We start from the raw sequence: 12,506 nt of genomic DNA on the forward strand, positions 1-12,506 counted from the left end.
ACCACAGAATCCACAAACGTGGCACGTGACTGTATCGTGCCTCCTGGGTTCAGGGGTAGCAGTGCCACAGTAAGTGACCAGTGCTCAGCAGACATCTGTGGCCTGAGTGGATGGCGGGGAAAAGGTTCCTAAGAAACAGACATGTCTCTAGTGCTTAGAAGTCGTGGCTCTTTCGGTTTCAAGTAACAGACCCCCAACTCCAGCTCGAGCAAATTGGGGCCCTTCCTAACAGCGAGGCTGGGAACCCCAGGAGCGTTTGGCTTCATATGTGCTTGGATCCCAGGCCATGAAGCTTGGTCCTGGTGGTTCAGCTGGGGGCATCCTGCAGCCCCGTGGGAGATGCTTCGCGGCCTGACCATCCCTCATGGAAGACTCTCCGCTTCCCTGAGTGGCTTTGACCAAAGGGGCCATTGCTTCAGTTGCTCTGGGCCCGTCCGGGCAGTTCATCTGGCCCCAGGTGGGATCCAGGAGCTGGCCACCCTTCAGTTGGCTCTCAGGAGCAGGGACCAGCAGTCTCCACTGCTTCTGACTTTGTTACTGTTTCCACCAAGGAAGGTTCTAGACTGGTTCTCTGAGAGACGGCCTCCCTAGAGACTGCCCGGCTCATCCTTCAGCCCAGACCCAGGCTTGTTTGTTCATCCGCTTCTCTCAGGGGAAGGGCAGGGGAGACATGGGGTGCAGACGCGGAGGCAATGGGCTCTGGCCCTGTGGAGGGTGCCCCTCCAGGGGAAGCCCGGTGTCTGCCCAGGGGAGGGTGCAGGGCTGGGGCAGGCTGCAGGATCACTGGGGCTGGCACCCAGGAACTTCGCCACACCCCTGTGGGGTGTCCATACCTCATGGCACATGTGCCTCAGGTGGGTGACAGCAGTGTAGACCCACCTCTGCAGCTGTGCCCTCCATCTGTGCGTGTTCAGGGGCCGCTGTCACATAGCCTTTGGGATGAGTGAATATTTCACTAGTTTGCTGGTCAGGATTTGAAGATTTCGTATCGTCGGACAAACGCATTGGAACAAGTGGTCCCCAAACCTGTGCTGAATCCCTGCTCCCTGTCGGGGTCTTGCAGAGAGGCACCTGGCAGGGGGAAGAGGGGTGACCGCTGCTGCATTATCCAGCCCCTGCTCCGGACCTGAGGGGAAGGGGCTGCTCACCACTGCTCCGCTCTCGGACCTGGGGTCCTTCTCTTGCTTCCTTTTCATGGCGTTGGTGGGCGGGAGTATGGAGGACAGTTTGCTTCCTACTTAAAATGCTCCCTGGGCCTTGCCCGCCCACAGGTGCAGCTCCCCTAGGTGATGCTGGGTGCTCACCACGCTTTGTGGCATGAGAGGTTAGATGGCAGAGATCTGTTCACACAGAATCTGTTGACAAGGCCTGGACTGGGCTGGTGCCAGATTCAGCAAACCATGGCCTGGGGCCACACCCCTGTCTCTGTAAGTGCAGCGTCAGGAACAGCCACACCGTCCGTGCCCACCCCCTCCACCACTGTGTGGGCCCCACCGTGTCAGGGGCGAGTTGGGGCAAACCTGGGCCTGTACAGAATCTGCTGAGCTCCAGGCCAGCGGGAGCCCTGCAGAGTTGAGCGGGAGTTGGCACACGCTCCCTGGGCCTCCGCACACTGTCTGGTAAGCAGGGTCCACTCTCAAGGCCTCGTGCTCATGGACGGAGGGACAGGGGTCTCAAGTTAGAACTTCTTGGATAATGACCAGTGCTAGGAAAAAAGAGAACAGGCAGTATGGCTGGTGTCAGGGAAGGTCTCTCAGGAGGTGGAGAGGAAAAGGGGGCAGTTATGCAGAGATCTGCAGGAGGAGCTGCCCAGGCTGAGGGGACACCCGCCTCCCCCTCCCTCTCCTCTTCCTCCCCCTCCCTCCTCCCCCTCCTCCTCCTCTTCCTCCTCCCTCTCCCCCTCCCCCCTCCTCCTCTCCCCCTCCTCCACGAGAAACCCAGGAAAGAAGTTGGGACTCATCCTAATTGCAATGGAAGCGGCTGGCAGTTTAGGTGGAGCGGCAGCCATCTGGTTTATGTTTCTACATGGTTACTTTAAACACTGGGGGGTCGGGGCCATTGGGGAGCAAGGGCAGATGCAGGAGGCCAGTAAGTGGGAGCATGCGATCCTCCTGCCTCCTCCCCTGTCTCTGGGGTTACAGGGTGCACCACCATGGCTGGCACTGAGCTCCTATGAGAGGACCCGGCTCCCCAGGGACATCTCTGTTCTGGGACTGACATAGGAAACCGATGCGATGAGCCTGGAGCTCTGGAGCATCTTGTCCTTCCAGAAGGTGGAGGGTCACCCAGAGCAAAACACGGCCCTGGTGGGGACTCCCCCAGAGCGGCACAGTGGTCGGGCCTGGAACGATGGTTCCATGTGGACCTAAGGATCGGGTAGTGGGGAGGAGCCTCCTCTGTGTAGAGGAGTTCCAGCGACCTGTGCCACGCCATCCCCGAGCCGGGAAGTCATCCCCCATCTGAGGTGTGGGCTGTGGTCCAGAGAGCGCGGGTGAAGGAAGGGGGAGGAGCGACTCTGCAGGGGGAAGCTGACCACCGCCCGCTCACGCAGATGACCAAGGAGAGTGTTGGCAGTGACTGGCATCTCCAGAGAAGTGGGCGGGCAGTAAGGGGTAACAACAGGGCCTCGCCTCTGCAGCACCCTCCTGTGGACACACGCCCCAGTCTAATTATAGAAAGACATCCCGGTGAGGACAGTCCACACCCTGACCAGCACCCTCAAATTCTCAGTGCAGCATCCTGGCTGGTCTGGAGCAGAAAGAGGGTATTCGGTAAAAACAAAGAAAATCTGCATCAAGTGTGGACTTAGCTAATGATAACATCAATATATGGAGCCGGCGGGAACTCCGTGTTATCTGCCATTTTTAAAAAACTATTCTAAAATAAGATGTTTATTTTTTTTTTTTAAAGAGAGTGAGAGAGAGAATTTTAATATTTATTTTTTAGTTTTTGGCGGACACACATCTTTGTTTGTATGTGGTGCTGAGGATCGAACCTGAGCTGCATGCATGCCAGGCGAGCGCGCTACCGCTTGAGCCACATCCCCAGCCCGTACGATGTTTATTTTAAGTAAATGATCAAATACTAGCAGCACTACCTGCTCAACTTGGCGCGTCTCACCTGGTCCAGTCTCGGGCCTGCACCTGTACTGCATCTGACCTTGGCTTTGGCTGCTCGACCTTCTCCTGGCCAGTGGCCAAAGTTAGCAGGTGAAGAGTCCAAGTCAGAGTCATGTCCTGTGGCCGTGGAACAGCTCAGCACTGGCTCTGCTCATGGGCCCACCTGAAAATGCCCAGGGGTGGGATAAGCAGGTGTCAGCAAACCCTAGCCGTAGGTGAGATCCAGCTGGTGGCCTGCTTTTGTCAATAAAGTTTTATTGAAACACAGCTGCACCCATTCATTTCTGTGCATCCATGGCCACTTTGGGTGGCCAACATTGGCAGAGTTGAGTCTTGCAACAGAGATCGTGAGGCCCACGGGATATTTATTGTCTGGCTCTTTCCTGAAGAAGTTGGCTGACCCCTGGGAGGGGCAGAGTCGTGCCTCCCTTAGCAGCAGGGGAGAGGAACAGCCCTCGGGGGCCGTGCTGGTCCTTTAACAACAGAGCGTGTGGCTGGGCAAAGCCCAAGGCTGGCTTCTTTGGGACAGAAATGGATCATTGATATCGAATGCCTGCACCGTCCTTGCTCCAGAAGGTTCCACTTCATTTCTACGTCACAGGCTCCTGCGGGCGGGGGTCAGGCCTCTGCCTTCATCTGGTTCCCGAGGCCTTGGCACACATTGGTGCTGTGCAATGTCAAGAGGGGCTTCTGACACCACAGGGGATCACAACTGGTCTTCTGTCCTTCCATTCCCCTCTGAACACGATGAGATCATGACCTAGCCACACCGAGGGACCCTTGAGTTTCTTGGATCTCTATGACCCAGTGGGGCCGACTGAAAAATGTGTACCAGCTTTGGCACCAGACTAGTCTGCATGCAAGTGCTGGCCCTGTGACGGATGGGGCCGTGCCACCTGGGGAGGGCTGTCTGGTGTCCCTGAGCCTTTAGCTGTCCAGCAGTAAGATAGGATAATGCCAGCGTTATGGGGTGATCGTGAGGACGGTGTTGGTGGCCCAGCCCTTGCAGAGACAAGGCTGACACACCCACTGGTGAGATGTGCCCCCCGGTTAGAGCCAGTCTTTCAAGTTGGTCACAGCGCCTGGTCTGATTGGTCAGTGCCAAGTGTTCCATATTTTGAAAATTCCCCTGGGGAGAGGCAGCAGGTCTCCCTGGCGAGCTCATGGTGCCTGCCTGGTCCTGTCTGCTTGGCCGGCTCTCTGTTCCCAGCTGCTGGCGTGCTGGCTGCTAGGCTCACAGCTGTCCCCTTCTCTGGAACGTCACCTGGAAGGGAGCACCTGCCTCAGAGGGCCAGCTTGTCTCAGCAGTGGTCCAGTGATCACCGAGGTGGCCCTGCACAGCTGGCCTGCAACATGGAGGGGACAGTTTGGTGGTGTAGCTCACACCCTCCTGGGGTCAGGCCCAGGCCGACTTCAGGGGCTCCCCTCTCAGTGCGGATCCCGTCTGCATCCTCCGGTCCCCACTTCCCTTCCTCGAACATCCACACCCACCCAAGTGGTCACCTCCCCTGCCTTAGGAGCGCTGTGGAGGGAGCTGAGGGGCCGTCTGCATGGAGCTGGTCTGTGGGGTCTGCAGACAGGCAGGGACCCTGCTGGGGACGTGACTCAAGGAGTTGATCAAAGGTGTCTATATCTCCCTGATGGGTGCAAGCAGTGATGGACAAGGTGCCCTCCAGTGTGCTGTGTGCCACCTGGGCCCCCTCGTCTGCTGTGTGACCAGCAGGAGTTCAGTCTGGGAGGAACACGCACGTGTGACGGACGTGAAGGCAGCTGTCTGTGCGTCACGTGTGTGCGCAGGGTGAGGCTGTGGGCGCGTTTCTGGCCCAGTGCCCTGCATGAACTGGGCCTGTTGTCCTGCTCCCTGGGCCCCTCAGTCAGTGGACAGGTGGCTGATGAGACCACCCAGATGCCCTCTTCGTCGGGACTGCAGCCCTTCCCCGCCATATTGGGCCTCTTGCCTCTTGGGCACCATTGGCCTCTGCTGGCCTTGAGGACTTGCCGGGGTGCCACCTGGGAAGTGCTCTCAGTCTGGGACATGGGACAGCCCACTGGCCACTGCCTGCCTGGCCTGTGTCTTCTGCATCCAGTGTGGCTTGGCCCACTTGGGTGCCAAGGACGGGGTTGTGTCTTGGAAAAGACTGGCTGGGGACAATCTGGCTCCTAGACCCTGTTCTGTCATTACGACGAGGAGGACGTTGAGTCACTTACTGCCCCCCAGCCCCATCTAAGCCTGCCCAGGCTGGACAGCTTCTGCCTGGGTGAGGATCGGGGAAGGACATCTCCCCTGGGGGTAGTGTACCCATTGGCACTCTTGCTTGCAAGGACTAGAAACAGAGCTCAGACGAGCTTAGGGAAATGTCTCAGGATGCAGGACAGAGCACGGAAGCAGCTGGGCTTCAGGAGGACTTGAATCATGGTCTGAGCCCCTTGTCATCCGAGGTACCGTGCTAAGGACTTTGTAGAATCTTCTCATTCGATTACCAAAACAAATGGATGAGGATACAGAGGGTCAGAGTAGTTAAACACCTTCCTGGGAATAGTAAATGGCATTGCTGGAACTTGAACTCAAGTCTTTCCGACTCTCAAATCTATGGTCTCAACCCCTGTGTCACATGTTCTCCCAACTGCCCTTCATCATCTATGTGTATTAGTCAGGGATGGCTTTGCTGCTGTAATAAGTAGTCCCAAATTTAATAGCACACCCACACACGTGCATAGATTAGGGGTTTATTTCTTTCTCGTGCTACAGTTCAGGGTGGTCCCAGGGGAGCCCCAGGGGAGGGGCAGGTCTGTGCTCTGCAGTCATTTTGGTGCTCAAGCTCACAGGGTCTCTGGCCTTCCCAGTGGCTTCTAAGGTTCCCTCAGACCTTGGTGCAGCACTGTGGTGGGATTTCATGGGCCAGAACAGCCCAGTGGCACATCATGTTGCTTCCACTCTCGTCTGGGAGACTTGAACCCATCCTTGGTGCTGCCCCGGTGCAAGGGCTGCTGGGAAATCTGGTCCTGCTGTCTTGCGGACTGAATGATGGGCTGCCGGCAGACTCCCCTGCACACAGGATGTTCATTGTTTCTGACTCCTTCCCTCATTAGTAAGACGCTTCCTACCTGGAGCCCTAGTATATATTCTAGTTTTATTTGACACCTTTCATTTATCATAATCCTTTTTCTGTGTCTCGACTGAGTTTTCGTAATGATCGTGGTTAGAGGCTCTGGATGCCGGTGGACTTTTAACTTGCTCCAGGTTCTTTTTCTTTTCCTGTTTCAGGTAATAAGACAGTAAACACCTTGATGCCAAACAACCTTTGCTACCACTGACTTGTTTCTTTAAATTCTCAGGAGCTGGGACGCCAAGTCTAATGACAGCACATTTTGACGGTTTTTAGATGCTTTTTACTTTATTGTTTTCCAAAGGGTTTTCAGCCATTGACATCCACACTCTTGATGTTACCAGCACTGGGCGAGGTAATTTTTAAAAATAATTGAGTTGGAAAAAAAATGGTTCCTAGTTGGGAGGGGTGGTGCGTGCTTGTGATCCCAGAGACTCAGGAGGCTGAGGCAGAAGATTTACAAGGTTGAGGCCAGCCTCGGCAACTTAGTGAGATCCCGTCTCAGATTAAAAATTTTAAAAAAGGACTAGGGAATGTAACTCAGTGGTAAAGAGCCCTGGTTTAATCCTCAGTCCTCCACCCCCAACAAAAAGTAAAAGCTTCTCAGGTCCCTAAATTGTGTATCTAACCCAGGTCACAGCTGCTGAAATCCAGCTTCTGCTTTTTTGCTCTGTGGGGAGGAAGGTGAAAAAAAAATGGACTCACCCAACAAAAGTTTGGGGAGTGGCTGGCTGTTCCGTGCCGGGCAGTGGCTTGGATTCTGGGCATTGGATGAAGACCAAGTCCTCGCTCTCATGGGACCTTATTTTCTAGTGGGAAGACAGACAAATAGAGCTGGGGACGGCCTAGTGACCAGGCTATTCTAGGTCAGGAAGGAGCTGGGAACGCCCTTCTCAGAGAGCGCCCTTCTAGCCTGGGACCCTCTGTGACAGGCAGCCAGCCTCCACGGAGCTCCCAGACCCAGGAGCAGCACTGCAGAGGCCTGAGGAAGGATGGTGGGAGGGATGGTGGGGGGGATGGGGGGGATGGTGGGGGATGGTGGGGGGGATGATGAGGGGGGATGGTGGGAGGGGGATGGTGGGGGGGATGGTGAGGGGGGATAATGGGGGGATGGGGGACGGTGGGGGGGATGGTGGGATGGGGCTCATTGCTGGGGGGTCTTCCAGCAGCTGCAAACAGCAGACTGGTGGGAGCACAGAGACCAGGCCAGTGACAAAATCAGGAGCTAGGCCCTTGGGACTTTGCCAGCTACCTCCCATAGCCCCGGGAGGCCCCCAGTTGGGGCCATGGGGGGAGCATTTCCTGCACAGGCTGGAGGGTGGACACCTCGGGCCACTGCAGTGCCTCAGCTCTGCCCTGTGGTGGCAAAGCAGCCACAGGCCATGTGGACACAAGTGGACGAGCTGTGTGCCAATAAAACTTTATTAGAACTCCAGGTGCCGGCTGATTGGCCTGAGGGCCACGTGGGCCTCTACTGTGGGACAGTGGGAGCCCAGACAGGGAGACTGGCTGCGGGGTCCTGAGCAATCCAGAGGGGATCTGGTGGGGGCTAGGCTGGCGTGGCGGAGAGGAGGTGCAGCTGGCCCCTGGGGTGGATCCAGAGGGCAGCTGGGCTGGGAACCCCCTCTCCACAGGGAGTCCCGGGGTGCGCTGAAGGTTTTCCTCTGGGGGCTGCTGTGGGGATCCTGCGTGTCAGGTGCGTGGGCTCTGGTCGGTCTCTGTGGGGACAAGTACTGAGTCCAAGTCCAGCTGCGGAGGAGTGACGAGGTCAGGACTGGACCTCCGTAAATCCGGCTCAGGTGTCCTGCTGCCACCACGCTGCTGCCTCCCCCTGACTCACCCAGGGAGGGCTCCCCGCTGCCCAGTGCCACTGGACGCTCCTACGTCCCTTGAGAATCCTTGCTGGGGCAGAGCCTTGCCGGAACCTCTTAGGAGGGAGACTCCTCACCTGCCATGTCTCCCCTCTCTCTCTAGGTGGTCCCCCATGTTAAAACTTGTGCATTAGCAGTGACAAGTGTCTGGGGTCAGACCTCTGAGCCCACCACCTGCTGGGAGTGTAGCCCTGGGCACAGCACGTTGTCTCTGAGCCTCACAGAAGGTCCTGTCCCTTGGGTGGGGAAGGTCCTGTCCCTTGGGTGGGGGGTTTTGTGTACCAGCACCGGCCCCTGGGGCAGGGTGGCGCCAAACCACACCTTCTTACTGATGGGGTCCCCGGGGGTCCAGCCCCTGGCTGATGGCACACCTGCTGTCTTAGATTTTTATTGGACCTTCCTCTGACTTGAACATCTTAGATCTGACCAATCAGGTGTCGTTTTTATTGCCAACTCTCAATTCAGCTTTGTTTCCCAGGTTTGGGGCCGTGGGAGAATCTGCCTCGGAGGTTTCCGGGGCCTGGTCTTTTGCTGACCTCTGCAGGCCCAGCCCTCAGACCCCCGGGGGGTACCTGTGGGTTGACAGAATGAACCTGAGCCCCTCCCCATGGGCAGCAGGTGGGCTCCTGACTGGTACATTCTGTTTTTCCCAGTTCCAGGGCCAATGCCTGGCACACAGTAGGTGCTCAATAACTGGAGGATGAACCCTCTGTGCGCCTCTGCAGAGCCTTTCTGCCAAAGGAGGACCCAGCCTCTACCTCCACAGATCCGAGGAGGACCCAGCCTCTACCTCTACAGACCCGAGGAGGACCTAGCAGAGACCCTGCTCAGAAACAAGACAAAACAAACAAAAAAACACCCCTGGGCTCAATCCCAAGCATCACACACACAAAAAAGTCCACCTCATGGGGCAGTTTAAATGCAATACATGCAAGGTTCTTGGAATAGCATTGAGAACTGTAAAGTCCTTTATAAAACTTTCCAACAATAGGTTATCCTGTCTAATAATAATAATAATAATAATAATAATAATAATAATAATAATAATAATAATAAAATATTACTAATAATAAATACAGATTCTCTCTTGGGGTGCACCAGGGATTGAGCCCAGGGGGTGCTTGAGCCTGGACCCACATCTCCAGACCTTTCTATTTTTTATTTAGAGATAGGGTCTCACTAAGTTGCTTAGGGTCTTGCTAAGCTGCTAGGCTGGCCTTGGACTTGAGATCCTGCTGCCTCAGCCTCCCAAGCTGCTGAGATTGCAGGCCTGCACCACGTGCCCAGCAAACACAGATTCTTTAGTATTCTTTGAATAACAGCGGCTTGCCCCTCCAACAGTGGGAGGGGCTGAAAGTGGACCCCCACTCCATCATTCATTGGGTGGAGGGACTGTCTGTCAAATCCACTCCACCAATGACTGAGAGCTACAACTTCCTTTTTTTTAATTTAATTTTTTAGTTGTAGGTGGACTCATACCTTTATGTGGGAGGCCAACCTTACCTTACGGGTGACTGAGTTACACTCCCCAGCTGGGTGCTGAGGCGCTCAGTCACCCGTAAGGTTGGCCTCCCACACCTTTATTTTATTTCTTTATTCTTATGTGGTGCGGAGGTTTGGGCCCACGAGGTCTGAACACATGCTAGGCAGATGCTCTTCCCCTGGGCTAGAAGCCCAGCCTCCTTTCTTCTTTTTCTTTTTCTCTTTCTGTGCTCTGCCCCTGACTGACCTCCCCAGCTCTTTTTATTTATTTATTTTTTTTATTTTGAGACTGGATCCCACTAAGCTGCCCAGGCTGGCTTGGTGCTCCTGCCCCAGCCTCCCCTGTGGCTGGATTTCCAGTGCGCACCCCGGCCCCATGACAGCTTCCCTCTGGACAGGAAGTGGAGGCGCAGCAGGAAGTGGAGGCTCAGCAGGAAGTGGAGGCTCAGCAGGAAGGAGAAGAGCTTCCATTTCTGCAGGAGGGAGCAGACCTGGGGCTGGGGCTGTCTTCAGACCAGGATCAGAGACAGGGAACCCCTTAGCGCTGGGCGCGGGGCTAGTGGTCGGGTGTTCCCTGAGCAGGTGAGGGTCCTGGTCTGATCCTGAGCACCCCAAACAGCACCACCCAGAGCTTCCCCGCAGGCTGAGTCGGACAAATACGGCAAGATTGGTGTGTGTGGGGGGACAGGGGCAGACGTCCTGGTAGTGGGCACAGGGCGTACAGCTGTGCTCTCTTTAGCTTTTTATTCTGGCTGGAGGCTTCTCCTCAGCTCTCTGGTGAGCATGGCTTCCCCAAAGCCACCATCTGGCTCTACCAGGGAGATCAGCTGAATGCAGACACGGGGAACTAGACCCCCTGAGGATTGTCTGAGCGCCTGAGTCCAGCCGTGCTTGAAGCCAGCTCTACTCCTGAACTCTTGAGATGTGTGAACCAATGGATGCACTGTTTTTTGTGTAACTGATTCCCGTCAGTTTTCTGTCACTATGCAACAGAAAGGGACCTAGCCAATGCCATCTGCCAAATAATCAAGCCAGAGTGGGCGCCGGCTGTGTTTAAACGTCTAAGACAATTAGTTAGAAGCTTAAAAGGAAAAGGAAATCGCGGGGCTGATGGTGGCGTGAGCAGGAATCCTGGAACTGAGGTCCCAACCTCAATCCAGGGGCGAGGCTGGGCCCAGGCGGGGAGGAGCCGCAGAGCCGAGTGGCAGCTGCAGCGGCAGAGACATGAATCAAGGCTCCGGACTGAGTGGCCTGCGTTTCCTTGGAGGGAGAAACGCAGCGGCTCAGGTTTGATAGATGAGAACGGCTTGAATCCTAGGGACCCTGATTGTCAGGAGTGCTTTGCTTTAGTTGCTGAAAAGATGGAGAAAAAGAGATGCTAAGGAAACCAACGGGTTCTGTTTTCCAGTTGGCTCCTGTGCCAGCAGCAGCTGACCTGCTTGTTTCTTCATACGTGGTATTCACTCCTTCCAACCAGGGACGCCACGTACAGCTGTCTGTGTTCAGTGCTGTGCAATTCCAGGGCAAGCCATCTGCAGCAAAATGTAGTTGCACGCAGCATAATGTAGTTGCACGCAGCATAATGTAGTTGCACGGCGCTCCTGAGAACTGCGCACTGCATAACCTTTGCAGCACTAGGGGTCAGTCCTGTGCCCAACAAACTGCAAGTTAAGTGGTGTTATATTTCCTTTTTTTTTTTTCAACAGATGAGGGAATAGGCACAGAGAGGGTAGGTGACTCTTCCAGGATCACACAGTTGTGGATGGAGGAACTCAAACTTGCACCCAGATGAATCAGGTTAATTCATTCTCCATTTTACTACTCAACTGCCTGTGAAGGCTGTGGCCCTGTGACATTGATTTCAATGCTCCCAGTTCTTAGCACAGAGCCAGTCCCTGATGAGCATTTGGCTGCACTGGAAACGAGTGTGGTCGGGCGCCATAAGGACCTTGTCCAGGCGGCTGGACACAGGAGAAGGACTTGGATAGGAGTGCAGATCTTCAAGTTCTGGTTGGGATAAATCCGGGCACATGCCTAGAAGTGGGTGGAAAGGGAGGATTTCTGCAGACCTCGCCCCTCCTGGAGAAGGTCCCCAGCTGCCCGGCCACCTGACACAGTGCAGGGCTGGGCCTGTCCAGCCTGTTGCCGGCAGAGGCTTTCCTGAGGTCCTTAGCTGGGGTCCAGGAATGGCCACCTCCCCTGGATCCAGAAGTCCCTGCGCAGTGGGGGTCAGGCTGTGGCTTGGCTGTTTCCGGGGCACTTCTCCTCCTGAGGCCGTCTCAGTTCTGTATCGTGACCGTGGGCCTGCGGTCTTCTGTGTTACCTCCCTCTGTCACTCAGCTCCAAACACGTGTCCTTTTTAAGTCCTCAAGTGCCCGTGGTTTCCGGCCCTGGGCGTTTGCAGGATGCCTGGGACTCTGTTTCCCCATGATTGTCCCGGGTGGCTCCTTCTCATCTTGTCCCCACTGTCATGCAACTCTAGGTCACCTCGGCCCGTGCTGACTGGTTCTAACTGGATTCTTTTATTTATTTATTTTTTGGGGTACCAGGGATTGAACCCCCTGAGCCACATCCCCAGCCCTTTATATTTTTTATTTTGAGACAGGATCTCACCAGGTTGCTTACAGCCTCGCTAAAGTTGCTGAGGCTGGCCTTGAACTTGCCATCCTCCTACCGCAGCCTCCTGAGCTGCTGGGATCGCGGGCATGTGCCACCACGATTCAGGTATCACCTTCCAAGGCTGCCCACCCTACCCCTGTGTTACCCAGTGTGTGGTGTAGCCAAGCCTCAGGGGTACCTGATGAAAACGGGGTGCCCAGAGAAGCTCAACTGTTGGATAAACATTGCGTCATTTTCTGGTGCCGAGTGGGGCAGACTTGTATTTAAAAATCACTGACTGTTGATCTGAATTTAAAATCTGAGTGTCC

This window comes from Spermophilus citellus (assembly GCF_964194105.1).
Source record: "Spermophilus citellus genome assembly, chromosome: 6".
NCBI lineage: Eukaryota > Metazoa > Chordata > Mammalia > Rodentia > Sciuridae > Spermophilus > Spermophilus citellus.